Consider the following 26617-nt stretch of genomic DNA (forward strand, 5'->3'; position numbering starts at 1 on the left):
CTACTTAGTCCTTACTGCCTCACCCCCTCACATGTGTATGAGCCTACCATGCAGTGCAAGAGCTTATATGCAGATCTATAGAACACTGCAAGATGTTGGGATAACACTAATTGGAGAAGCGTGTCACTATTGCTGTACTAGCGAGCAAGGCTGACAGCAACTGAGCAGAGTGCTTCCAGTCAGACATGGGTCTAGCTCAAACCTAACAACATGGGGCCATCTCGGGGCTGTGAAGCCAAAAGGATTTTCCAGAGACATGGTGACCACTGTTTTTATTTGTGTTTCACTGCGTAAAGCAGATTCCCAGAACAAAAGTGCTAGCAATGGTTTTCTCACTGCATCATGAAATGAAAGAAAATAATGTAGTATTTCAGAAACAGCAGGGGAACTAACTGTTTAGTCTGAAACAAATATCCTTAAACAAGGATGGAGAAACCCAACCAAATCAACAACATACGCAAATGACCACAAACCCTAAATCTACATGTGACAAAAAGGTAACTTCCTGACCTAACAATGTCTTCACTCAGGTTAGCAAATATGCGGAATGTTTACCTTCTACAATGCCCATAGTTCACTTTGTGGGGTGGGAGGAACATCCAAATTGATATTTTGTACTTTTGAATCTATGAAATTTGAAAAAGAGGTCATAGGCAATTACGAAACACATAAAAAACCATAATCGTACTAACAGAACACTGGTTCTCATCTCAGAGGGTCCAGTTCTGCACTTGCCTGCCATGGGCACAGCTGGAACATGGCTCATCTCCAAAGGCTGCTAGGCACAGCTGCAGCTTGATGGCTTCTCCAAACTGGAGTGGATAGGGCCCATTTTGAAACCACCAAGAAGAAATAACTTTAAACAAACAAGCTACAGCTATTTTTATTTAACACCAGAAAGAAAAAAAGCAGAGACTTCTTTACAAGGGAAAGTTTTGTTGGTGTATGTTTTTCTGTTATAATTATGTTAGTATAACTATATAGCAGAAGAATGAACATGCACCACTCTGTTTACACTGTGTTAATTTCTTCCTTTAAAAAGTCCTCAGATGGCCTTGCACTCTTCTTCTTTTTCTAAATAACTGCAAAACACTCTGGGTAGACATTGCAGCATTCCCGCACTGCATCACAGATGACCAAAACGCTGTGCAACTAAGTGAAGCTATTGGAAGGCAAAGATCAGAAGTTCTTCTTGGCTATCCTAGGAGCCACTTTGTTTTCAAGGACCATTATTTACCTTATATGTTCAATAGCTTGAGATTAATCACTCATACTCACATCTATCTCTGCCAGTGATCGCAGAAGAACGCAGACACTGAAATGTGTATTTCTGTCTTGCACTAAACAGTAGTGCCCTGTATATTCTGAATACACGAAGAAACATACACTCTTCCCTGGTCTCAGTTACTACATTAAGCCAGAATTCATGAACCTGCCATCACCTTCTGTCAAAAAATCACAACAGCAAGAGTGGAGGAGATATCCTTATGCAAAAACACCCTGAAATAAAGCCCAGGAATGACAACGAGCTTGTGGCTGACTTGCTCAGTTTATATCTAGCAATGCTAGTCAGGATAAACAGTCTCCTGAATCACATTCTCCACTTCAGCAATGATTAGCTACAAATAATCTTATTAGTTCAATCTTCCTTGTTTAAAAGAGAATGAAAATATTGGCCTGTTCCATCTGAGTGTAAGTACATTTGTGTGGTTTCATCTTCGGCTCCTCGGCACAGGCTTGCTTGCTGCTTAATGAACTTTTTGCTTATATTATATTAATCTTGCATTACACCTCCTGCATAACTGATTGGTGTGGACTGAATCATCTTTTTTCTATGTATCTTCATACAGCATTAGGCTGGAGAAGCTGTACCAGCTTCAGCAAGTAGTTCCCATCTGCTGACATAAAGACCAAACATACTGAGGCATATACATATTTGGAACTGGTTGATCCATTTAAGGCTTGATATAAGAGCTATCTCTGTGACACATAAAACCAAATTCAAGCCAGAATTCAAGGTTTATGGGAAATACTCTTACTTAAAGGTTACAACACTACTAAAAAAAATACCCTTTTCTACATACAATTGCTTCTTCTTCATTATCATCCTCTTGTTCGCCTTGCTGTTAGGAATGTAGCAAAGAATTCACCATCTCTCAACCCACGGGTCCTTTTGGTAAAAAACTCCTCACACTGTGCTTGTCAGTCCTCATAGGGGACCTCCAGCCCTCTTCCCTCTTTCCCCTTCATTCCAGTGCCTCATCTGTTCTTCTGACTGACAGCTCACATCCCTTGCCATTTCTGACCTTCCCCTACCTATCTACCCTGCCACCTTTTAAAGCATTTTCTTAAGGATAAACTGTTTCTGAGATTGCTCTAAAACCATGTCTTTCCTTAAGTCCGCTCTGCCAAAACTCAAGCTTACACATCCACTTTCTTCCCTTTCCCTGGATGGCTGGCTCTCTTTCACATCTCTCCTCTTCTATATAATATCTTGAAAGATGTAAGGAAATGTCTTAAGTATACAAGTCTTCTCAAAGAAGTATATACGAAAAAGACTGATAATAGCTCAAGAGGAAGAAGCCTTAAATATCAGGAAGGAATCAAAGAAAACTGAGCTAAAATACATTCAGAGTGAAATGTTAAAACACTGAAGGTTGCTGAGTGAGTGTGGAAAGCTTTTCTATTAGTAGCTAACTATCCATAATTCCCTAGAAGTCCTGCATCTACACTGATAAATAAGGGGGACAGAGATTCCTAAAAGGACAACCTATCTCATATGCATCCATTAACAGGCTGCTCAGAGAGGTTGTGGATACCCTGTTGCTGGAGGTGTTCAAGGCCAGGCTGGATGGGGCCCTGGCAGCCTAATCTAGTAATTGATCTAGTGGTTGGCAATCCTGCCCATGTCTGGGGGGTGGAACTAGATGACCTTTGAGGTCCTTTCCAACTCAAGCCATTCTACGATTCTATGATTAACTAATCCTTACAAAGGGGGCTGGAACCCTAAGAAACTATAATGAACAGGCAAAGCTTTCCCCTTCTGTAACACCCATCAGCAGGATGCATGACAGTGATCTAGAAAAGGACCCAATAGAAGATGTCTTGAGCCACACTGACATTTGTTTAGGAACCACCACCATACTGTGCAGCTCAGACTATCTGATCAGACTATCAGAATGATCTGATCATTCTGAGTGAAGAGGAAAGTTCCACTTCTTTTCAGTGCCAACTCTCAGTTTTCACCATATTCTCTTCCAAAGGAAAAGAAACATCCTTTGTCTTCAGGAAACGCACTTGATTGAGAAGCAAAGAATTCATTTACACTCGTTGACTGTCTTCCCACCTACATTTTCATGGGTGGCAAGAAAAGGGTGCTGAAATTCTGCGCACTACACAGAACACATCCTGCACAAAAGAATTTATGAGTTACAAACAGGATAAGTAAAAATCACAGGCTAAACTCTATTCTTAATTATGCTGTAATCAAAGAAGCATTAAGGACTATCCGGTCTGAAAAATACTGGATTTCTGCAACATGCCAGTTACAGAATCTGAGCTCTGCTGTGTAGGTGGATTAGAAAGTTATGGAAAGAGCTAAATTCTTGGCTAATTTTCAAGGAGGGAAACATTGCTAAGCTCAACAAACTAGACATCTCTCAGCATGACCCATCATGATTTGTATAAAACATCTTTGATTTAGTAGACATGCTATTTCCTTTTTGTCTAATGTATTTAATGACCATTTTCCAGGCTTCAGGAATCTGGATAGTCATTTTCTTTCTGACAGATTGAGAATGTGAGAACAAAGTCAGGGTGATAGGAGAGACATTCATGGTAACAGCATTTCCAAAATGCTGAACATGTCTGTAGCTCAGGGAAAGCTAAATACTTCCATGGCAATTAGCAGATTTCTGAGAGATGCAATCATGTCTTTCATTCAAGACTTTGCTAATCTGATTCCTATTAAATGAAAAGAGTTAGCTTGTATTTGCAATGATTTTTTTTTAGGGAGGCAACAACAGTAAATACTGAGATGAAACATTTCAGCCAGCTAGAATGCATGTGAAAGAATGCTCATGGAAAATGCAGGCTTCTGTCACTGATTTACGTTTCATTTGTATAAATTTCAAACTACAGGAAAAGTTTCACATACATCAAAGATTCTCTCAACATGCCTGGCCTATCCCCAGAACTTCCATGTTACTCTTAGGGACATTGAAGCAGACCTTCAGTAAGCTGAGCAGAGTAACAAAGGGATTCAGAATCAGGTTAGGATCAGAATGTAACAGAATTCTACCAAGTTCTCACACAGCACCTCTCATTTGGAGATTCCCCCTTTTCACAAAGGCACTGCTCATCACCACTGCATTCTACAGACACAAAGTAAGAGACAGAACGCTAAGAGGACTCCTCTACAGAAGATTCCAAGACAGGGTGGAACTCATCTTTTGTGTGTGATTGCACCTGAACCAAGAGCTTCCCAGCTCCTAGGCCTGAGCCACCAGCTACTCCCAGTGCAACAGCTGAACAGTGTTTGTCGAGGCAGGTAAATACAGAGAAAGAAAACAAATATTGAAGTAAGAAAGTGCGGTGGAGATGTTTATAAAACCATGACCAGCACACACAGTAAGTAGTTTAGTTAACAAACGTTACTCCATTGAAAATGAAGAATGTGATCCTAAATAATACTAAGACGTGCAAGGATGCCCAACAAAGAATCAATGCTGTGCCTTACATAAGACTTTTTTCTGTTTCTGGAAGCTCAAACCATGCTCATTTGTTAGGTTTTCACTTCATGTTCTTGCACTGCTGTGATTACCACACAGTGGCTTTTTGGTCTTTGTGCCCACGGATGATTCACATAATTGTAACTGTCTCCAGCATGATGCAGGCATACAAACATGCTCAGCTCTCATTCTCAGATACAAGGATCTGCATATCCATGCTCAGAGTACTTCAGAAACAAGCCTGACACGTGCTGTACAAAACATCACTTTACTGGAGCAGGAAGGCTGCCCTTTCTGACTTCAGCTCATATTTGGAGAAGATGAGATTATGCAAACACCAGACTTCTAAGACCATGGATTTGTCCTGACAAGACCATTTCAGCTTTTCTTCCTCTTCCCTGAGGCCAGCACTGGCGCCATTCATTAGCAAAAACCCATGTGCCATGTGGGAAACAGCAAAACCAAGTGTATACAGCTTTTCTGGGTAATTTTCCTCTCTTCCCATTACTGGGGAAAAAGGCATGTGAAGATATCAGGCTGCTGCAGTCAGGATGCTGTACATGCTACACTAAAAAGCAGCACCAATGCATTTCTATCTCACAAGGAATAGCGTTTGAAACATGACATCAGTAGCTTCTCTCTGGGATTTAACGTGAAGGATGCTGCCACTTTTCAGTGCTTCTAAATTCAGCTCAGAACAAATGGAAAAACACTAGGAAAGGAATTCTGTGTATTCTAAACAAGCATACATTAGCACCCTACAGGGGCACAAACCCTGGCAGTACCAGTCTCTGCTCTGTTCCAGAGAGTCTGACTATTAGTCACATTTATGCCCTGACTGCAACAGCCAAACGCTGTAGTTGGACACATGAGACTTGTACACACAATTCCAGAAACTCATTCACCCTGTGCCAAATGACAACGTACTGCCAGCTTGAGGGGGATTCTCCCTCCAAGAGCAGGGGGTATATTCTGTTTCCAACATGTAATAGGACTCAGAGGAGACATAAAACTTGGCACCAGGCGGGAGCATCTGAAGCAGCAGCCTGACAAGGTGCTTGTCCTCGGGAAGCCCGGAGTCCTAGCACGACAACAGGAGGAAGTACAGCAAGTCCTCCTCATGGCGTTTGCGTAGGAAGAGAAATTGACTGCACTACTGAACTGAGAAAGTAGAAACAAATCAGAGTGCAGAATGAGAGAATCACAGGAGATGCTAATATTTTCCTGTCTTTGGAAATGCAAAATCAACATTTCAGTCTTTTTCGTCAAGCTCTTAATAGTGGTCTCTTTAGGTTACTGAGGATTGTCTGCACAGCCTATAGGGGAATACAAAGGCAGGAAACTGTCAGGAGATTTGGTGTTTTACTCAATGTGGAGAACGTGCCAAGCTTTTTGTGAACAAAAGATTGCAGGTTCAGTAATGCTGCAAAAGAAATGACTGAGATGCTGGCTGTGTATAGGCTCTGTCACTGCTTCTGAAAATGCCACACGGCTATGACTGAGGCAACACTGAATTGGGGCCCCAACAAAGAGCACACAGCTGTAAGTCTGCCTCACTCACACAAAAGATCTGTCACTGCTGCAACTTTATTTCACACATTTGTGACACTTACTTTCACAGACCGCACTGCACAGAGCAGGCACCCTGTGTACTTCATCCATCAGAGAGCAACAGCTCAGCTCCCACGTGGGAGCAGGCAGGTATGAGCAGAGAGATGAAGTTTAACACTGCTGTTTCCTCTACATGAGAGTTCACAGAGGTGCCTCAGCTTACAGCACTGACTGTCATCATTACTGGAGGCAGCAGCAACTGAACACTCCCTGTAGATCTGAACTATAATCTCCCTCTGCAGTCCTACTTGGGATACAAGGACACAGGCTTGCCTTTCCAAGGGACTAAAGGAAGGTAACCATTGGCTCCAAGACTCATCAATGAAGAAATCCCCCAAACAGAGAGACCCCCACCTTCCCAACAAGCCTTCCCCATCCACCCACCATTTTATGGAGGTGATATGAGTCTGGGGAAGACAGCAAGCATCTACTGATGCTTCAGGAGAGGACAGAACACCTGGGATAATCACACTTACTTCAACTGTAAGTTATCCATGACAGGACATGCACGTTCCACTGGGACAACCAGCTTGGGAAGCCAAGGCAGCTCCATCACTGGAGGAGCCAGCGGCTTGATCCTCCTGCACTGTGGGGTCTGAATCTTACTGCAAATGAAAGCAAAAGTATGCCACATCCCAGGTAGATCTGACCACAGCACCATAGGAGCAAAGCGCAATCCTGAGAATGATGCTACTGCTGTGGCTTATGCTAGTGAATGCAAAGCTGAAGGCACCTCCAAGCCAAGGCTGATAATAGCTGAGAGCTACGCTTACTGTCTTCTAAAGTTCAACCTCCTCTTCTACTTCGTGTGTTATACTCCACTCCTGCTCTTTCTGACTGAGGCTGAGCTAGCTGCTAACTGACTGCTTTTAAATCTGCAGGATGACTCCTACTCTCTATGCCACGAAACAGAAATTATGTTTCTTTTGCCAACAGCTAAGTTCTATTATTGAAATGAATGTTCTCCCCTCAATGCCTGTTTCCTAAGCCTGCCTGAGTAACAGAATATTCTGTAAATATATTCCTGTCAGCTAGCCAACACACTAATGCTATTTTCTGTAATACTGGTGCTTTTTTATAGCTCTCCCCCCACAAATACTTTGTGAGTCTCCCACAGATGAGAAAAGATTCATTTTCTATGTGAGAGGAAGATAGTGGGATAGATGTTCATGTAGCACATTGAAATATAAAGCATTCCAGAGACATCATTGCCAGTAAGCAATTATCTTTTCTTCACTGGCAGCAAGTTACGTATGAATGAAGCTCCTACCCTTTGCTCTTCACTTTCTGTTTTTCCTGCTAAGCAGAAAATCCCAGAAAAGCCTCAATGCCCACATTTAATAACATATCTTTCTAAGAACCAACTCAGGATTTTTAAAGGATTTTCATTCTTACAGGTCATGATCACATACATGAGGCTCTGCACTCATTTTAATTCACCTTCCCTCAAAAAAAGCAAAAAAACTTCCAAACATCGAGGATTTTAATTTCATTTTATTTTTAACCCCTGCATCTGCTTTCAAAAGTGCTCACGTTTTGTGGCATGAGTCTGTTCATCATGTTCTATGCTATATAAAGCTGCCAAAATCTGGAGTTAAACTGCAGTCAGCCAATTTTCAGACCTCTTCAGGCTCAGGAGCAGTTCAAAGCTGCTTCTCAGCACACAGTGGGGTCTTCCGCACCAAAGCTTCACAGGCAGAATCCCACTAAACTCAACTAGCAGCTTCAACCTGGAGGCACCCATAATAGCTTCACCTGCATTTTGCTTCAGATACTCATCAGAGAAGTCTTGAAGAAATGTCAGCTTTTTATTTCCATACCCGTTTGATTAAAGAATGACCAAGCAGAAGGAATCATCATAGAATCATAGAATGGCCTGAGTTGAAAAGGACCTCAAAGGTCACTCAATTTCAACCCCCTGCTGTGGGCAGGGTCGCCAACCACTAGACCAGGTTGCCCAGAGCCACATCCAGCCTGGCCTTGAATGCATCCAGGGAACAAAAAGAGCTGAAGTCTAGAAACACAAAACCACGTCATGTGAAGCAGTACGTGGCTTTCTAGCTTTCTATATGCCCTTAGGCTTATGCTAACCCTGACCAGAAGAGTGGTTTCAGCATCAGGATGACGATCTACCGCTTGGCAACCCTGCCCAGGGCATGGGGGTGGACCTACATGATCATTAAGGTCACCTTACAATCCAAACCATTCTATGATACTTCACTGTAACAGGACACATCACATTTTTCTAAGCTTGCTTTGGGATCTTTGGCAAACTATTTCTATATTTTAATATCTCAGGCTATTACATAGGCCTTTCAAGGCTAGAACAGCCATGGTTTGAAAGAAAATAACAGATACTTGGTTGGAAAAAGTTGTAAAGATAGAAGACAATACTATACTCGTAGATGAAGATCATATTTTGAATGCAGTCTCCTATACAAAGTCCCTACCTTTAATATGGAAGTACACTGAAACAATAAGCCTGGTCACTATGAACTAAAAATCAGCCTAAAAAGATCATGAAACACTCAGACGATAGCTCTCTACTGAAATTTGCTTAGTTCAAGAAGAAACACATTTCAGCAGTTTTAACGAAGAGAAGCTGTGTTTACACAGTTACAGTGCATTAAACACACTACATTCCGTCTGTGCAATTTAGAAAATTGGTCAGAATCCGCCATCAAAGAGGTGTTCTGTAACACCTACACAGTTAACTCGGATTGTAAATCCTCCCACCTTGTTTTAGAAGGAGGGAGAAGATTCATTCTCCCAGAAACTACTGCAGGCCGTGCTCAATTTGGCAGTGCTGGTTAGACTGACACTCATCCATGACTGTATCCAGACACCGATTCCCAAAGATTTGTATGCAGGAAACAACATTTGAGTGCAATACCTGCAGGGAATCACTTTGCTTAACCCATCCCACCTTAAATGCACCTTGCACCTCCCCCACCAACCAACAAATAAACAAAAATAACACTTGGCTGATATAAATTAAGGTGAAAATACCATTTCATACATATTCTGATCATAAATTCCAATTAGAAATATTGGAAATAATATATGACTAGAATTAAGATTTAATTTAAGTTAAACTTTAAATTAAGAACCAGATCTTGTAGCTGGATTGTTTTTTTTGGGTGGCTCTGCTTTGTAACAGCAGATGCATTTGGTTTGAGGCTCAGATGCTGGTTTTGAATCCTAGAGCAACTCCACACAGCCTTCTTTCTCCTCTCTCAGTGGAGATGTGCTCAGCTGATTACACAGGCATCTCCAGCCCACTGCAGTGTGAAATGAACCAGATCAGCTTAGATCACTTCCATAACTTATCTTCTTTCTTTTACCTTGAAAAGGAACTGTAAATTCAGAGGCTGTTATGACTGTGAGCTAACACGTGCCTGGCAATGAGAGCTACCTCATTACCAAGAAAAAGATAGGGCCTGGAAGAAAAATATGTTTCTCCTGCAATGTGCAATGCTCAAGGCTAGATTCAACCATGACACAGAAATAACCTGCCCCTGCAATGTGACACACAGCATGCTCTGCATCCTGGAAACGGAGGGCGGCTGCTGCTGCTTTGGGCTTTGCCTGCTGTATCAGAGCTTAATGCTTCAGAAAGCTGAAGATCAAAGCAAGCTGACTTTTCCAAACTCATTAAAACTGCAGGATGATGGTGGGAATTTGGTAGATGGACATTTCCCCACTACGGAAAATCTTTCACTAAAAGCATCATTACTCTGCACCATTAAAGGTCTAAAAGACTTCAGTATATCTAAATAAACAACAAATGGCACATCTGCCCCAATATCATCTTAGCCAGACATCAGCCACAGAGGTCTCAAGGGGTAAATGAAACAGAAAATCAACAGATAAATCATATTTCAGAAATAACAGTTCTCTGGTCAACGCAGGCATCAACATCAGCCTTTGACTTGAAGCATTTCATTTTGTGCAAACAATTTTTCCTATAGGGTAAAGATTATTACATTAAATTCTCATTAATTTTAATTATCATGCTATCTAAATTCTTGATATGTTTACCAGCCCTGAAGATATGTTTTGTTTCAAACTACAAAGCATTCTCTCTTCTTCTGGATCATTTTTCAAAATTGTAACATTTATTTAACCCCAATAACAATCATCACAAAGGAGAAAGTTGAATCACATGGCCAGAGTGGCAAGCACCAAGTTTGCAGCAGTTAATCTTCCTCTGATCCCTTCTTCCAAGAGGCTGCTCCTCACAATCTGATCAAACTCGAAAGCCAACAAGTACATACTTAGAGGGATTAGCTAGTGAAGCAGAAAAGGAGAGTGGCCGTAAGAGAAGTCGTTCACTGTGCAAATTTCCTCACACTCACTCCCCAGGACTCATTTACTAAACACATTTAATATAGCCTGAACAGCAACCCATATTGAGCATCTATCACCCCTTCTCTCAACAGTCAACAAATCCCTGCACTAACGCTGGCCTTAATTTAACACTGAAGAAGCAGATGTGGAGCCACAGAGGTAGCTGCAGTCCCACCAGGTCTCCTGGCATTTACATCCTTTAAAACACTGGTTTTCGTTTAGCTTCAGGCTAACTGAATAGAGAAGTTCCTTGTGGAGACCAAAACAGGACACAAGAAGTTTGGAGATGTTGATGGATGAAGAGGGAAAAAAAAAATACTGCTGAAGCCCAAATAGTACCTCCTATCGTTCTTGCCTGTGATTGTTCAGTATTCTGAAACGGTGAGACAAACATCACTATATGAACAGCTAAAAAATCAGCATACTGGGCATTAGATGCAGTGAATAACGGAGTACTACAGACCTACTGCTACACAAAAGGATATGCACACTGCGTCAACTCAGAGACTACTTGGAATCTAGGTGACAACACTGAAATCTGTCAGAAAATCTCACGTGGTGATGGCCATAGCACCTAGTGTGGATGAACCTGAGTGCTCAGAAGAGCCCAGAGAAGCAGTCATCCATACACTGTCATCCATACACCCCTATTTCTACAGAAAGAGATTTTCTTAAAAGAACATAACCTGCATTTACTTCCTCCTTCCCCAGCTCAAAAGGAAAAGTGGTGACAGCCAGGAACTCAAGCTCACTTGCGACATGAATGTGCACAAATTCACAGGCACTCAGAAGACAGAGTCTGTCAAGCTCTGCCCACAGATTTGTCAATATGCATAAAGCACCTGCACTCAATACACTATGTCAGTTTTTTTTCCCCTCGGGATAAGCACTCTTCAGTGGAACTCGTGCCCCGGTTTGATACAGGTGTACAACCTGGAATCAGGTGGCCTCAGATTCTCTTACAAAAAGCCTTGTTTGATGCTTGCCTTTGCTGAATGAGGGCAGATGTTCTGTAATTATTTTCCTTCTTACCAGGGTGAGAAGAGAGCTGCAGTATGAGAAGAGCTGCTTCCTGCAGTGCTGATACCTGTAGCTGAGAATAACCAACCAAAAACTGCTCATTTGCTCTTGATGTTTTCTTTTAGCATTTTGCTATTTTATACAGACAGAGAAACCAGATGAAACATCTTTATTTGTTATCTTTTTCCCTATTCCATTCTCCTACAAAGCTGCTATGGTTATGCCCTGACAGTAAAATACTGATGCTTCAATATCTGTTCTCCCTCTATTTCATAATCACTGACGGTAAGATCTACAAAATAATTTGTTGAATAATGAAGTTTCATACAGCTTCACAAAACCTACAAGCGCTTGAATTGGAATTACTGGCCTCTTTTGCTGTGTCCCTTTCAAAAATGAGTACTATGACTGCCCCAACCTAGATGATTCTATGACCAGCAATCTATTCTCATTATTAATGCAACCTCCATTACGCATCCTGAGTTTCCTATTGAATGAAATGAATCTGCCTTCATTCACTCGTGTTCCCTACTTCCTTTTTAAGGGAAATACACAAATATCCTTCCAAAAGGAGCACTGTTTAATCTCACTTCCATAATGATACACCCAGAATGAAAAAAAAAAACAGCAGACAACTGTCAGAGAAAGAACAAAAGGTCAGAAAACCAAAATCCTTCTGTAACACCATTCTACAATTAGAAGCAACGAACTCTCAGAGCTGACCCATAAATGTTACTTAAGATCAAATCAGCTGCATGAGAACTGCTGAGGATGAGACAGGATGCCCTGAATAACTCCATTCATCTCTCATTTCCTTTTTGTAAAACAGGCAAACTACCTTTTACTGCAGCCAAAGCAGGGCTATATACCACAGTTCTCACCTCACAGGTAATGCAGAAGTGAGACTGAGGACCTGCCAAGAAAAAGGGATAACTTTAACACTGCAGTTATTCTGCTTCTTAAAATCAATACTTATTCCTTCTCATACTAGTGCTCTAGCATAACTAGGGCTGTGCAAGGGCCTCTGAAAACAGACTGGCTGGCCTCTTTGGGGACAGAAGGACATAAAAGCATCAAATCCCACTGCCATACATGAGAGATGGCTCTCACTCCTCCAGAGCCGCACTCCAGCTCTGCTGTTCTGTGCACTGTAGCTTTCTTAATTGCTGTTTTTTATATGAAATTTTGAATTAGGTTCTATGGAGTTTAGTTACTGCTATCAGCTCCAAGAAAGCCTTGTTTCTTTGCAGAAACAAAACTCACAGCAGTTCCTGATACAATAATTTTACAAGTCCACTTTTCAACTTGAAGCCGAATGTGTAGAAATAAACTTGGAAACACAAAGGCAGTGGATTGGAGGGACTGAGCACCAGTGATATTCATCACTTCCAAGAAGATCCTACTATGAAAGCTGGAATTTCTCATGTCAGAGAATTAAGCCAAAACGTTTGCTTCCTAATTAAGCCTGAGACCGCAGTAAGATCTTCCTGGATATGCTCACTACTTGCACATCTTGTGTATGGATTTACATAGGGAACTGGTGTGGGGGGCATACAAGAGCCCTCTTTTGCCATCCCCACGTTGGGCACTTCATGCCATCCCTAGAAAAAGCTGCAAAGTGCCTTACCAGTGCTCCGCTGCACCGCTCACTGCCCTGCCACACTGCTTTCCCTGCAGCTTGCTCAGTAAAAGCTGTTAACTACACCAAGCTCTGCACCTGTCCCTTGATGCAACAATACCTAAACAGAAGACTTCATATTCTAGTAATTATTGTTCATAATTACCCAGCGTCCAGAGAAACCCCTTATGCACCAATCTTTTTCTTTTTGTGTGTGCTTATTTTTTAGGATCAGATAGACCTGTGACCTCAATATTATTATGTTATAGTTGAGATACCTTGATTCAAAAGATTACAAGCAGCACAGTCCTTGTCGTCCCAAGAAATTCCACCTTATAAACATCTACTTTTCCCCTCTGTGTTACAAAAGACATTTTTTGCCAAAACTTACACAATAATCCATGAAAAAAACCAAACCATGAAGGATTAAAGCACTTGACTCTACGCTTATGCTAACAGAAAAAGTAAGATATTTAGCTTAGGCAAACAATGTTAAAGGTGCAACAGCAGCCCTTCAGCATTTCACTGCCAACTGAAGAATTAAGGAGGATTCCCCACAGCCCTCTTTAGATCTGCAGATACATTGGGAAAGGGCAAAACAGACTGCAAAATGATTGAAATGATGCTATAAAAGAGAGAAGGATATAAATAGGCCTAGGAATGCTCATTCTAATCTGTGTTTTTCTACTCATTTTTGGTTTGTTCTGAGCAAATCCCTTATGAACTGCATGTTGAGACATTTCTATAATGATCTGGTGAACAAGCATTATTTATGGCAAGATTTATGTAACTACCTACACGTGGGAAGCTCAGCACAGTGTATTTTTAGCATCAGATACCACAGGCTTCAAAATAATGACAAAACCTGAATGTTTAAAGAAACCAGATCATAGTGCAGACTTCAGTTTTCAATAATGGCTGTTTCAAGTGTTTCCTCTGAACACAGGAATAATTAAAAGCTACATGGACATTGTGGGAGGTTTCCTATCATCTTCTTACATGACAGGATTATTCGTATTGCAGTAGAAAGCAGATATTTTGAGGACTGCACAAAACCCATGACAAGAGGCAGTGCCTGCCCTGGAGAAGCCTCAAACTAAACAAATGGGACCACTCAAGGATAGCGGCATGAAATCAAGAAACAAATAACTGGAGGAATGAAAATCTACTCAGATGCTGTTGGAAAGGCCTGGAACAGAATCAAGCTTTGCAAGTCCCAGCACAGTAGAATTCTTCTATGGATTTATCTTTACCAACCCTCCTGCCTGACACATTGCCCTTGCTCTAATGGAGCCAATGATGGTGCCATTTCTAGATTCACACCATGTGCCCTACAGCCTGCATCAGAACCTTGCACTTTAATCTAGAAGTTGCACTGCATGGCATACACAGTGCAAAAGCCACACGACACTGGAACACAAAACCGCTGTGCTTAAATCAGAAAACACCTGGGGGGGGGTCGTTTTTAAAACAACAACAAAAAACAGTAAAAAACAAGAGAAGAATAAGTCCACTTAACGTTTAGGCTTCAAAGAAAAAAGAAAGCTTTCCTATAAAGCCAAAAAAACATCCAATGCATGTGAATTTGCCTGCACAAAAGGAAAAATGGATTTTCCTGCAAGGGCTAACCAGGTATGGAAAGTTATTAAAGTAAATTATCTTTGTGCAAGAAGAAGAACAAAGACTGCACGAGAGCTCAGAAAGAAAATGGACCAAAACAGCTGCATATGTCTAAACACATTCAATTCAACATGAAATGCAGCTGTGCTCTTCAGTTTTCAGACAAGCTTTTACTTTCACTGTAACTAAACAAACACTAATGATTTGATGCAATTTACTAAGAAATACAATGACAAATAGGTATATTTAGGTTTAAGGGACATATTTTCATTCAGAATTCATTCAAATTCCTAAAACTGAAGGAAACAATAAACGTGGTTTCTTTTTCTGAAGATAAAATTCTTTTGGTAAGTTAAGGGTTATACAGTGAAGACAACACAAGTGCTCCAGATTCAGAGATGTGTGTGCTTATCTAGATGTTACTGTTATCCAGTAATTGCCTGATGTGCTTTGAATCCCAGCTCTGTCTCTATTTGTGTTTCTTTCTGTGTGCTAAAATTCAAGACTCCAACAAAAGGTAAAATGGCCAATGCAGACAAACTTTTTGCTCTTAAGATGATATTTATTTTGTATGTAAAACTGACTGTGAATTAATTTGGACAATTAGAAGGCGTTCTTAGCTATTTCACTATCTGTGTTCTTGAGCCACCTTGCAAGTGAAGTAAGGTTGGAGGGGAACCCGTTTGCTCTCTGTGCTGGCTCACCTTAATGTTTCTAAAATGGATTGCCTGATGAAGTACCCTGAAGAAGCAGGATAGGGCTTGGTAAATCTGGATATGTTGCATATGTTAATAAGCAAGGATACTGAACTAATCCAGAATGTCCAATCTCCCTTTAGGAAGAAAGGAATGCTTCGGTATGTGTAATCTCTCTTGTTCTTCCTTCTTTGTATTTTGCAGGGAAGGAAGAAGTCTTCCCAGTTCATATGTACCATTTGTGTAAGCTGCTTCATTTACCTCCATACTATTTTCCCCCAGCTCTCCTCCCATCTTGACCATTACAATTCTGCTTGTATTTGTTCTTGCATTCCATAACTCCACAAACACAGACACCCCCCCCCCCCCCCCCCCCCCGCTTGCTTGTTTCTACTTTCAAGCCATGACATACTGCCACTGTGTTGTAATGGAACACCTATTTGTTGGGCCATGATGGAAAACACACCAGGGAAACAACCCAGAGTAAAAATAAAATAATGACTGGGGAACGTGGGCAGGTTTTAAAAAATGGATTAGTTGCCCAATCCAACCTATTGCTTGGCTCAACAACTGTCTGTGCTGGCTTGTGTGAGCTGGTAGCATCTCACTAAGTTAGAACATGGGTAAGCCAGCTGCTGCAAAAACAGCTCAGGTAGCTGCTGCAGCTGGTCACAAAGCCAGTCCCAGGTAAACAAACCTTTACAAACCTTTAGGAGCCACCTAAGGTTCTCCACCCAGTTGCCTGCCAGGAGCAACACATGCCATTTTGGCATAGACAACACTATTGTTTCAGCTATTTGGTTAGATTTTTAATAGGTTACAATTTTAAAAGCTTCTCCTACCATTAATGGCGACATGTCTTCAGCCTGTTTCACAGAGTCTTTGCTCCAATTCACAGAACATCTCTGAAAATAATCAGTCTGAAGAGAAGATAGGAGGGAAGAGGCAGAGCACTGCATAATCTTGGCTCAAGGCAAGCATGCACTTGCAGAGAACTGCATCCACAGTGAAACTGCTGCCAGAGGTGCAATTACCACCTGGGAAGGTTACTCTGCACCAACACCTGCACTGATGCAGTTACACAGATTGGAAGGGTGCTTTATTCTAGTACAGTTTATCCCTCTTCCCACGCAGGAAGTTATGTAAGAACATCCGCGTTAGTGCTGTCATTTGCTGGTAGGAATGAAATGCAACACACCTAATGTAGCCAAAACCATTTTAAATGTGACTTTAATAAAACTCTAACTAAATAACTAGATAATGGATACAGTAAGTTTTTAATGGCTAAGTTCAAAATGAAGAGCATGCCAAAATGCATACAGTAGGGCCCACACTTTCATCATAGGTCTGAAGCAAGATACTTTGCCAAGAAGAATAAAGCAGAGTTCCTTTGCACTCACCTAGCAGTGTCCAAAAGAACACATCACCTTTCTCCCAAAGACTCTTTGGGCCAGAATTACAGAATGAGGAAAGAGAGAGAGAGAGAGAGAGAGAGAGAGAGAGAGAGAGAGAGAGAAAAAGAAAGGAGATTTTCCTCTCTTTTTTCTTCTCCAAGTTCTAAAATCTCAAAAATGCTGTCCCCTTATAAATGAGTATTTTTTTCAGTGCAAATGAAATAGATATGCTTTCTTCTAACATTATTTTATTTCAAAATACTGAAAAACAGAAGCAGTCACAATCAGCTCTGGTTCCTAAGATAGTCACTTTCCCACAGTACAAGACCTTGAGGGGAAGCACTGAGTTTGCAGAATTGCCTGTATTTCATAAACAACTCTTAAAGCAGGAATGCATACAAACATTGTGGAAGGTGTTGGAAGACACAACACTTAGTGCAAAACTAGCTAATGCAGCGCTCTGCAGTCCCTAAACTCTTCTACTACCTACATAAACATATTTCTAAGATTAACAGTTTAACTAAGTGGCAGCCTAATGATTGATTAGAAAACGCTTGGTGAAAATTCATGATTACAACAATAAAATTTCCTAATCATGCTGCAAAGGCAGCAAAAAACACCCAAACAAAAACCCATCTGCAATCTAATTTGACTGCAAGATAACCTACACCAGACCCACACAATGCAAAGTGTTTATAATAGAACTCATTTCCCTGCAGAAAAACACAAGAAAATTTCATTTGAACTGGTTAGCTTACTTACTAGAAGCGCATCTCCTGAACTGTATCTGCTTTCTGGCAAAATTAAATGGGCTTTTTGTTGTTGTTTCTATGTGTAGTTTTTGTTAGTTTTTTTTTATTAAATATTTTTTTAAATGGGAACAAAAGCACCGCCCCCAGGAGCAGCAACAGCACCAGTGAATTACACAGGACAAGACATCAGTTGATAGGATACACTTTTCTCCTTCTAGAAAACCAACACTAACTGCCTAATTCTGAAGTAACTGCAGTTCATCTCCTAGCAAATTCTTGTAAGGATTCCCAAATCAGCAATTAGCATCTCTCCCATTGTGCCGCTCTGCCTAATATCTTATGCAAATTATACAATTTATAGCTTTAGTTTTAATATGCGGTTGCCTAACTAATGCCACAGGGCAAGAGGAGCCCGCTGATTCAGGAATGCATCACTCAACTGCCTCACCCTTGTGAAGCAAGTGACAAACTCATTCCACAGATTTCTCTGCCAGGGAAGAAATATTTGCTCCTGCTGCACCATGCCCACACGAACAGGTGCAGACAGACTACAGCTCCCTCACAGCATCCCAAATCTCAACTCCTCCACTAGTTTGTCTGAGTGCTGCAGCAGTTTAAAGACCAAAACTCTTATCGTGCTTACCTTCTCCTCCCTGTGTTCAAACAGTGTGCTGAATAACACTCAGAAGGTGCTCCTTGGCAAACAAGGAAGTTTGGTATTTTAGACATCAAGAGTAAGTAGGATTGCAGACAAAGCCCTGAATCACAACGGCAGAAATCAGGAACAGCTGGCTCCAGGCACCCAGGCTCTAATAATGGCATTTCCTCAGAAACATCAAACTGTGTGAGTCAAACAGGACTATTCAAACAACTCAGGTATCTCCCCAGACTTGGCTGTAACAAAACTGCATGCACTAGCTTACAATTCCCAAAATTGCGACGCCATATTCTGTCAGGTTCAGAGATTCCCTTAATGCATGCCTTGATGACAGTTCTGCGAGCAGGCTTCCACAAAGCTAACTATTCATCAGTAAGCTTCATTAGCGGTGGATAGATGTCTGTGCCACTGACATTTGGCATCTCTGCAGGGTGGATTTCACTGCTGGCTGCTCATGGAGACACAGTCTGACAGAACAAACACCCCCACAGCATCCTCAAGCTGGTAAAGAAGGAGCTGGAATATGAACACTCCCCCACATAGGAATCCCAGAGCTACGTCTGAAGTTAACAAGCTCAGTAACAGCTGAGATCTCACTTTCCTCCTTAGCCCAGGAGACATGAAATAAGATGGCAGCTGTGCTGCAGCGTGGGCAAAAAGCAGCAACTATTCTGAAGGTGGACCAGGCTTGTTAAAGCAACTAGGAGGGTAAGAATTGTGGATTGCAACCTGTTTGTTCATTTTCATATTTACATGGGAGGAGCATTTTGTAGCTTGTCAATTTTCTCCATTATTGTGCTAGGCAACAGAGGAAAAAATGTAACAGGATGTTTTGAAAGTCACTGAAAGGTCCCAACGTTGTAAGCAATGCCCTGTCCCAGACAAAGCACAACTGTGACCTGGAGGAAGATCTCTTTGATCCTCCAGTAGAAAAGAGGTAATCGACAAACTCCTTCAAGGGTGTTCAGTGATGTTGAGTTCCTGGTGCATATTACTAGTGTCTCCTCAGCAGTGCCACAGCTCTGTCCCTGCACACACACCCTGCCACACTTCACAAAGTTTAGTGTGGGCTACAATGAAAAAACAATCATGAAAACATCACCAAGCTGTATTTCTGAAAAAATAACACTTTAGCACGTACGGCTGTACTTGAATTTCCCATTTAAGAAGTGTAGATAATAATTAATATAAAACCCAAGACTAAATGATATGAAATCCTAACACTTTATTCACAAGACAGAAAGATCATTAAAATATTACTACTTGTACTAGGTTTAAAATACATGTCGAACTACGAAACATTTTTAATCATCACCATGGTTTCAGGCACTCCTACTTCATGGAAGGTGAAAAGCAGAAGACAGGATTTATCAAACCACATGAGACCAGAGGTCAAGCTGAGACCACGAAATCTCAGTTTCTGCTCTTCAGCAGTGGGCTTCAGACCAGAGGAAATGCGTGAATATACAGGCTCTGAAAATATCTCAAGTTGTGGAATTCAGAGTTCATAAACTGAACTTCTCCCTAGCACCTACCAGTCATTACTATGCAGTTCAAAGGACAACAGTTTGCAAGTCTTCTAAATACAACTGTGAACATTTCCCATCTTTTTCAGTCTAGCTATGCTCAGTTGATGTTTTATGGAAATTGCAGAGATATTCTGTGGAATTTTATCCTGACAAGGTAGGAAAAAGGAGAATATTTCTCCTTTATTTATTCATAGTTTGTTTGCTCAGGTTCTATTCCACCTATGGCATCAAGAGTAATTCACCTCACTCTCCCCCTGCATGGCTGTTCCTTGGCCCTGACCATGCCTCTTTTCTCCAGCATTTTTATTATTTCTAACACGTATTTTTAAATTCAGGAAAGGAGAACTGAAAACAGTCTTCTGGGGAGATAAAGTACTTTGTTTCCATAACTGTATGTTCAGTATCTTTAATGCTATTTTTGGCCACCATAAGATTTTTGTTTGGTTCTGCTGGCACGTTCTTTTTGACCACTGAAGCAGAGGGGGCAGAAGTTTCCAGTGAGCTATCCACTTTGATGCTGAGGTCTTTCCTGAGCAGGGAGTCAATTTAGAAGTTAACAATGTGTGGCAGTTCATATTATTTCTTTATGGGCCCAAGAGACTGCAATAAATTTGATCTATCATCACACTGACTCTCCACTTAACTTTTGTTAGACCCACTTGAAATTCCTATTCCCACTGCTTGGAAAAAAACAAGCAATTTGGATTTATCTGAAAGATTTTCAACCCTGTGCCTTTTCCACACTGGTTAATAAATGCCCTGGAGCAGCGCTGGTACGGACATTTGGCTTGCCTACTGGAAGCTGTTTGTTTATCTCTCTGTCTTTGGTTTCTGTCTTGTGCTTGGTTTACTCAACGTCAGCTCTCAAAGTGATTTTTTATGGAAAGTTGTCTAAATGCAGAATCCACCGAGCCAAACTTGAGCTGACAACTTCAAAGGACTCCAGCAGACCAGATGATTTGAAGACAGCTAGAGCAACTTGGCCAACCCGTGCCATTTAGGATACACACAATTTCTACTATCCTGTGTATTTTACTCTGATTTAACAAGCATTGGTTCACTCCTGGTGTACAGAGCTTGAACTGAACATGTTGCTTATTTCTCTACAAATGCCACTGGTTCTAAAACATGCTCCAAGTGCATCCTGTCCAGCAAACAGCTTACAACAGGATGCAACATCCTCTTATAACACTACCACTCTTCCTCCTGACTCCAACACTCTTCTTGCTCTTTCTACCTTGGCAACAGCAAGCAACTGTACAAGAGAGGAGATTTCAGGTTCCCTCTGTGGCTTCCCTTTCTCACTTCCCTTTCTCTTCCTGCTACATCTCAGGACAGGATTAGTTCTTTGGAAGCAGCTGTCCACTTTAAATTTCAAAGTCAGGCCTTGTTTATTTTAACACCAACATGCCCCTGTCTCTGTCAACCACCTCCTACATGAAAGAATGAGCTTTTATGAGGAGGATGTCAGATGACACCTCCTTGGGTCAAAAGTCCCAGTGTCTTTCCAGTTTGGTACAGCAGGGCTGAGACGTAACAGAAGTGCTGACAGCCAGAGTACACAGCACTGTCACACACAGCGCTGCTGTGTGCTGATGCTCTTTGGACAAGGTCTTTTCAGAGAATATTAATTTCATTCCAATTACTTCCCTCCACATTTGTACTCTAATTTTCAGACAAATTAAAACACAGTGCATGAACATGTACCACCCTCGGAGTGAGATGATGAGACATCAGTTTGCATGTGCTCTTGGGAGAAAATCAACATGGAAGATTTTTGCTTTCTGAAGTGACATGGTTATTGCAGTAGCTAACATCAGCCCTCAACTCAGAGGCTTTACTGATTGTTTCCACAAAAACAAATGAGTCTCAGGTGGATGATTTACCACCTTTAAATTAAAAACAGATTTTTCCTTTCGATTTCAAATATAGAGGAAAATTCCTAAAATTGACCTATGTGAATATTCTACTCCCTCCTATCCGACCAAAATTGCCAACTAAAGTAGGCCACAGACCACAGTGACCAGAGATTCCAAAGGTGAATGCATAGAACTATGTACATAAAGCTATTTTCAGGCACTTTAACTGGGTGGCCTAATTTTGAAAAGTTCTGAGTATGCATCACTCCAGAAGTATTCATCCCCCATGACTTCCAAAATGGAAAGTCATACTACTTGCTTTGCTGTTGACCTACAAGAACCCAGTTTTCCACTCACCAACAGGACTATGATTTTGGATAACACACAGCAGATGTTGCTTGGCATCAGAGACTAAGTATGAAAGAGTCACACGCACATATATTTGGAGGAGGTTTCTGCCTGGAAAAATGTGGCATTGGCAGGGAAAAGACAGACAGATATGGTCAGAAGAAGGAGATGCACAAGGGTCCCCAGATCATGCCAGCAGAAAACCTGGAGTCCCAGACTGTGGTTTATCCATTACATCATGTTGAGCCACTCTGCTAGGCACAGAAGACATGCAGTTCAAATAGTATTTCTAAGACAGAGAGATAGAATTTAACAAAACAAAAACAAAACAAAACAAAACAAACAAACAAAAAAAAACCCAAAAACTACTCTGGGGAGAGAGAATGGTGCAGAGTTCTGTTCCAAAATTTTGTGAAAAATCAGAACGATGTACACAGAAACAGCACCTCCTGTAACAGCAAACAATCAAACAAATGATTTCAGATACATATTGATGAAAATATCACATCTAAATGATTTTACATTTTTTTCTGCCCTTAGGGCATAGCTCTATTTCAAAAAATGAGAGAGAAATTCAGGACTCACAACTGGTTTCATACATGAACTCTCTTAGAATCGTAAGAAAAAAACAACAGGTAGAAATGTTTATAGAAATGAACTCCAGAGTCCACAATACCTGAAGGTCCAACACTACTGAAGAAACTGTACAGGTGAAATAAAAGGAAGCTGAGTTTTATATACAGTTGCTAACTAGAAAAACACCTAGTGTGTTGCACATTGGTCACAGTTTTGATCTTAATGCCTCTTGTTTATATTATTATGTGTAATATGTATCAGGAACATTAAAAGCTTTTCATCTTCAAAATAAAAAGGCTTCATTGCCAAGCCAACTCACAGTGATTATCTGCTATCACCTTAAGCATAATTTAAAAAGTCAGATCTTGAACTCTGAGGCTGTAAGATCACAGCTTTTCAACAGTATCAGAGAATCTAGTTATGTTTCATGAGGCAGAAGCTTCAGAAAAGCTGACCCAGCTCCCACCACTGCTACCCTGCAAAAGTCAAATTTCTGTTAAATAACGTCCCTAATCTTTCACCAAACATTACAAAATCTGTTTGAGAGCACTTTGATATTAGAAGTCATTCTTCACAGATAAGTAAACAAAGCAATGTAACTGCCAACAGAACTCAACTGCCATACCAAAAAAGTCTTTTCAGTGATTTATTTCAAGATAGACCTGCCAGCTATGTAGGACATGATTAGAGAATGCAAACTTTTTTCCAAAGACTTAGAAGGGAAGGTTTCAGAATGACTCTCTCTGACCCTGCACTCAAAATAAGAGAGAACAGGAAAAAAAGAGGAAGTCTCAGCCCTGATCAGGCTATTTCTTCCAAAAAAGAAACCACTAAAACTAATGCTAAAATAGCTGTACATAAATGTATGTATATTTTTAGAAGAGTGCTCCATTTCCTTCCAAAGGAGATACTACTATCTGAACTGAAAAAAACAGGATTTCTGCAAGTCACTTTACCCCCTGCTACCTGCATGCTAGCATGCTTGGTTCAAGGTAATCCCCGAGTAGGTGGCCCAGAAGGGTCGCACATCCTCTTTCTGTGCAGATACACAGCATTCAGATGGACCTGGTTCCGAGGATCCTGCTCTGAGCAGGGGGATGGATTAGGCAATTTTCAGAAGTGCTTTCCAACCTTCATGTCTCTGTGAACCCCATATTCCTGAGTCCTTAGTGGTTACAGTGTCAGCCTCACAGTGTCAGCCCACAATCTGGACGTTCAGGTTTAACTCTGTGTTTCACACTAAACTGCATGAGTAACTCTCACCTACTTGTAGTTCTCCTCCAACTCTGTCCCTTTACTAGCTATTGCAGGCTGCAGGGACAACGTATGTGCCACAAAATGCCTGTTCCAACCTGTTCTCATGAGGCTGGATCAAAAAGCTTTTCAGTCACATGGTTGGCTTCATAAAGAGCATCCTGCAGGACTTTCAGAAAGCTTAACAATGTCCAGGTGCCAGTTTAGGCACTTCATGGAACGATTCCTTTTATCATGCCACATGGAGAATTCACTGTTTAAAGCATTAAACCTGGATATCTGAATGATAATTACCTATGCAATCAAGCTGTTCATCTAACACCAGGTCCTACTGCTGCAGAACGTGGTCACCTCAGCAACATCCGACATTTGTGAAGATGCAGGCAAGTGACCAGAACGTGTGTTCATCCTCCCCTTAGCTGTTGCAAATCTCTGATTATACTTGATTATATTCTTTCCAACAAGCTTGAAATGCAAATGGAAGATCATAAATAAGGACTGTACTTTGTTTGCAGTTCCTCTGAAACGCAAATCAAAGGCAAAGATCACCTGAGTCCAAAACTGCCCTCTGAATAGTTTTCCAAAGCAGAGCATTTCCCCACACACAAATACTGAACCATTCCAACCCCCCCGTATGGCATTCCTCTGGAAGAGAGAATCCCTTGCACTGAGCTTAACCCACCACATTCAATCTGTATCCCGTGATAAAATGGGCTCTCCAGTTACAGCTAAATTCTAGGATATTATTCTTGGTAGTGACTTCCTTTCTAAATTCCAGAACAAAAAAGATGCGACTTTAAAGACCTTATGCTATTTACAGATGTATTACTTCTTGTTTGAGCTTTCTAAGTGCTCACTGCCTTGGGATATTCCATGACAGCTGCAGAGCAGAAAACACAGTTTAGCAGGTGAAAATTAGGAGGGGAAAAAACCCACCACGCTGTCTAGAGGGATGCAGCTATTTTGATCTTCTCCACTGCAAATGATTACATGTGGGAATACAGAAGCTGGTCTGCTTAGGCCAGAACAAGAAGTCAGCCAGTTATTCAGCTCTCTTGAGATTTTCCCTGCTAAATACAAAGGTGGTTCAAGGTCTCTGCCATAATATTTATGATGATGAGAAAGAAATAAGCTGAGCTATATCTGGAAGATCTGGGGGCACAGCTCACCTAACACTAGAATAGCCTGTGAAAACAGGTGAAGTTTTTTTCTGCCTCATTCCTAAATTTTATTAACAGCTTCACTTGGAAGCTGTCAGTTTTAACTGAATAAAAATCGACATTTTCCTTTTTCTTCCTCAGTAGTTTTCCCTCCTTATTTTTTTTTTCCTTTCTCAGTTTCACCAGTGGAGGCTGAAATATGTGCATTATATTAATATTCAAACTCCTTGCAAAAACTGGATGCTCTCCTGTGCATGATATTACCATAGAGAAAATAAGGACAATAATGTCATTAACAACTTAAGGAAAAAACAAATAAACGAACAAAATAACCTCTGAATCTCTCTGCTGCTAGAAAAAACACAAAAAAAACCAACCCTATATTCAGAGCACAGATTTCCCTCAGTAACTCTTTCCCATTCACATACAGCAATAATCACTTCAAAACAAAATCCTTTTAAACTAATTGAACATCTTCTTGTAAAGCACATGGGAGACTGCTGCTATTCCTCTTCATTTTACATATTTGAGAGGCTCCTAAAGACACTACACTGATGGGGCCAGGCAGGTCAGATGCAAATAGCAGGTCAATAAAACCCCAAATTATGAAAATGCAAATTGGTAAGTTTCCTTTGAGCCCATGAAATGGTAATAACACAATCATAAAGAAAATTGCAATAATGCCACATTAGAGCATAGTTCAAAAATGCAATTTCCCTGAAATGTAGTCATCTAATCTAAGGAATAGTTACTTTTAGAGCTTCTCTAAAACTAAACAGAAAAGGCAAGAAGTCAAGAAAACTGCAGTAAAAGTACAAAGGGAATGAAAGACCAACTTGACCTAATAGTTAACACAGTAAGATGCTAGAATTATTCAAGTTTAAGAAGCATGACTTCCAAATGTAGGAATTCAGTCCAATTAAGTCCAATTAAAGGCAACAATGTATGTCAGGTAGCAAGCCAACACCAGTAAAGCATTCGTGCTTCCTCCTAGCAATTAACTTGTGAGACAGACTTCCAGCATTTCTCATGTATCTTAGCTCTATTAACAATTTAATTTTTTTCACTTCTTTCAAAAATTTTTTTTCTTCTTCCATAAATCTCAAAATTCAAGCCTCGGGATTCTTATGACAGGTTGTGAAGTTTGTAGTGACGTCTCAATTTACCAGCATGCTCAGAAAGAAAATGTTTTCCTGAAGATTTCTGTGAGCAATGTAGTAAATATGCTCCCCATTAAACCCACACTGCATTTTTACCCAGATGCAAACCTCCTTTGCATGCTTTGAAAGAGAAGAGCACAGGGGGTCCAGAGCGCAATCCCATGTCACCACAATCCTTCAGTGTTTGTGCTCCCATGGAGAGGGAGAATTAGAAGGGCCCAAAGCCTCTGCTGGAAGCCTCACAGCTAACTTCCAGAAGCCAGCTGCTTCCTTCCCTACAAAT

The 26617-nt window shown here is 40.9% G+C and overlaps 1 protein-coding gene across 1 annotated transcript in view; it reads right to left on the reverse strand.

Moving 5' to 3' along the window:
* The window catches only part of ITPK1 (inositol-tetrakisphosphate 1-kinase), a gene marked incomplete at both ends in the record, with an annotated part of 125598 nt that overhangs the window by 23477 nt on the left and 75504 nt on the right, over window positions 1-26617 (reverse strand). The gene's annotated exons all lie outside the window — the stretch shown is intronic.

The sequence above is a fragment of the Tetrao urogallus genome (genome assembly GCF_951394365.1).
Source record: "Tetrao urogallus genome assembly, chromosome: 6".
In the NCBI taxonomy this organism is placed as follows: Eukaryota; Metazoa; Chordata; class Aves; order Galliformes; family Phasianidae; genus Tetrao; species Tetrao urogallus.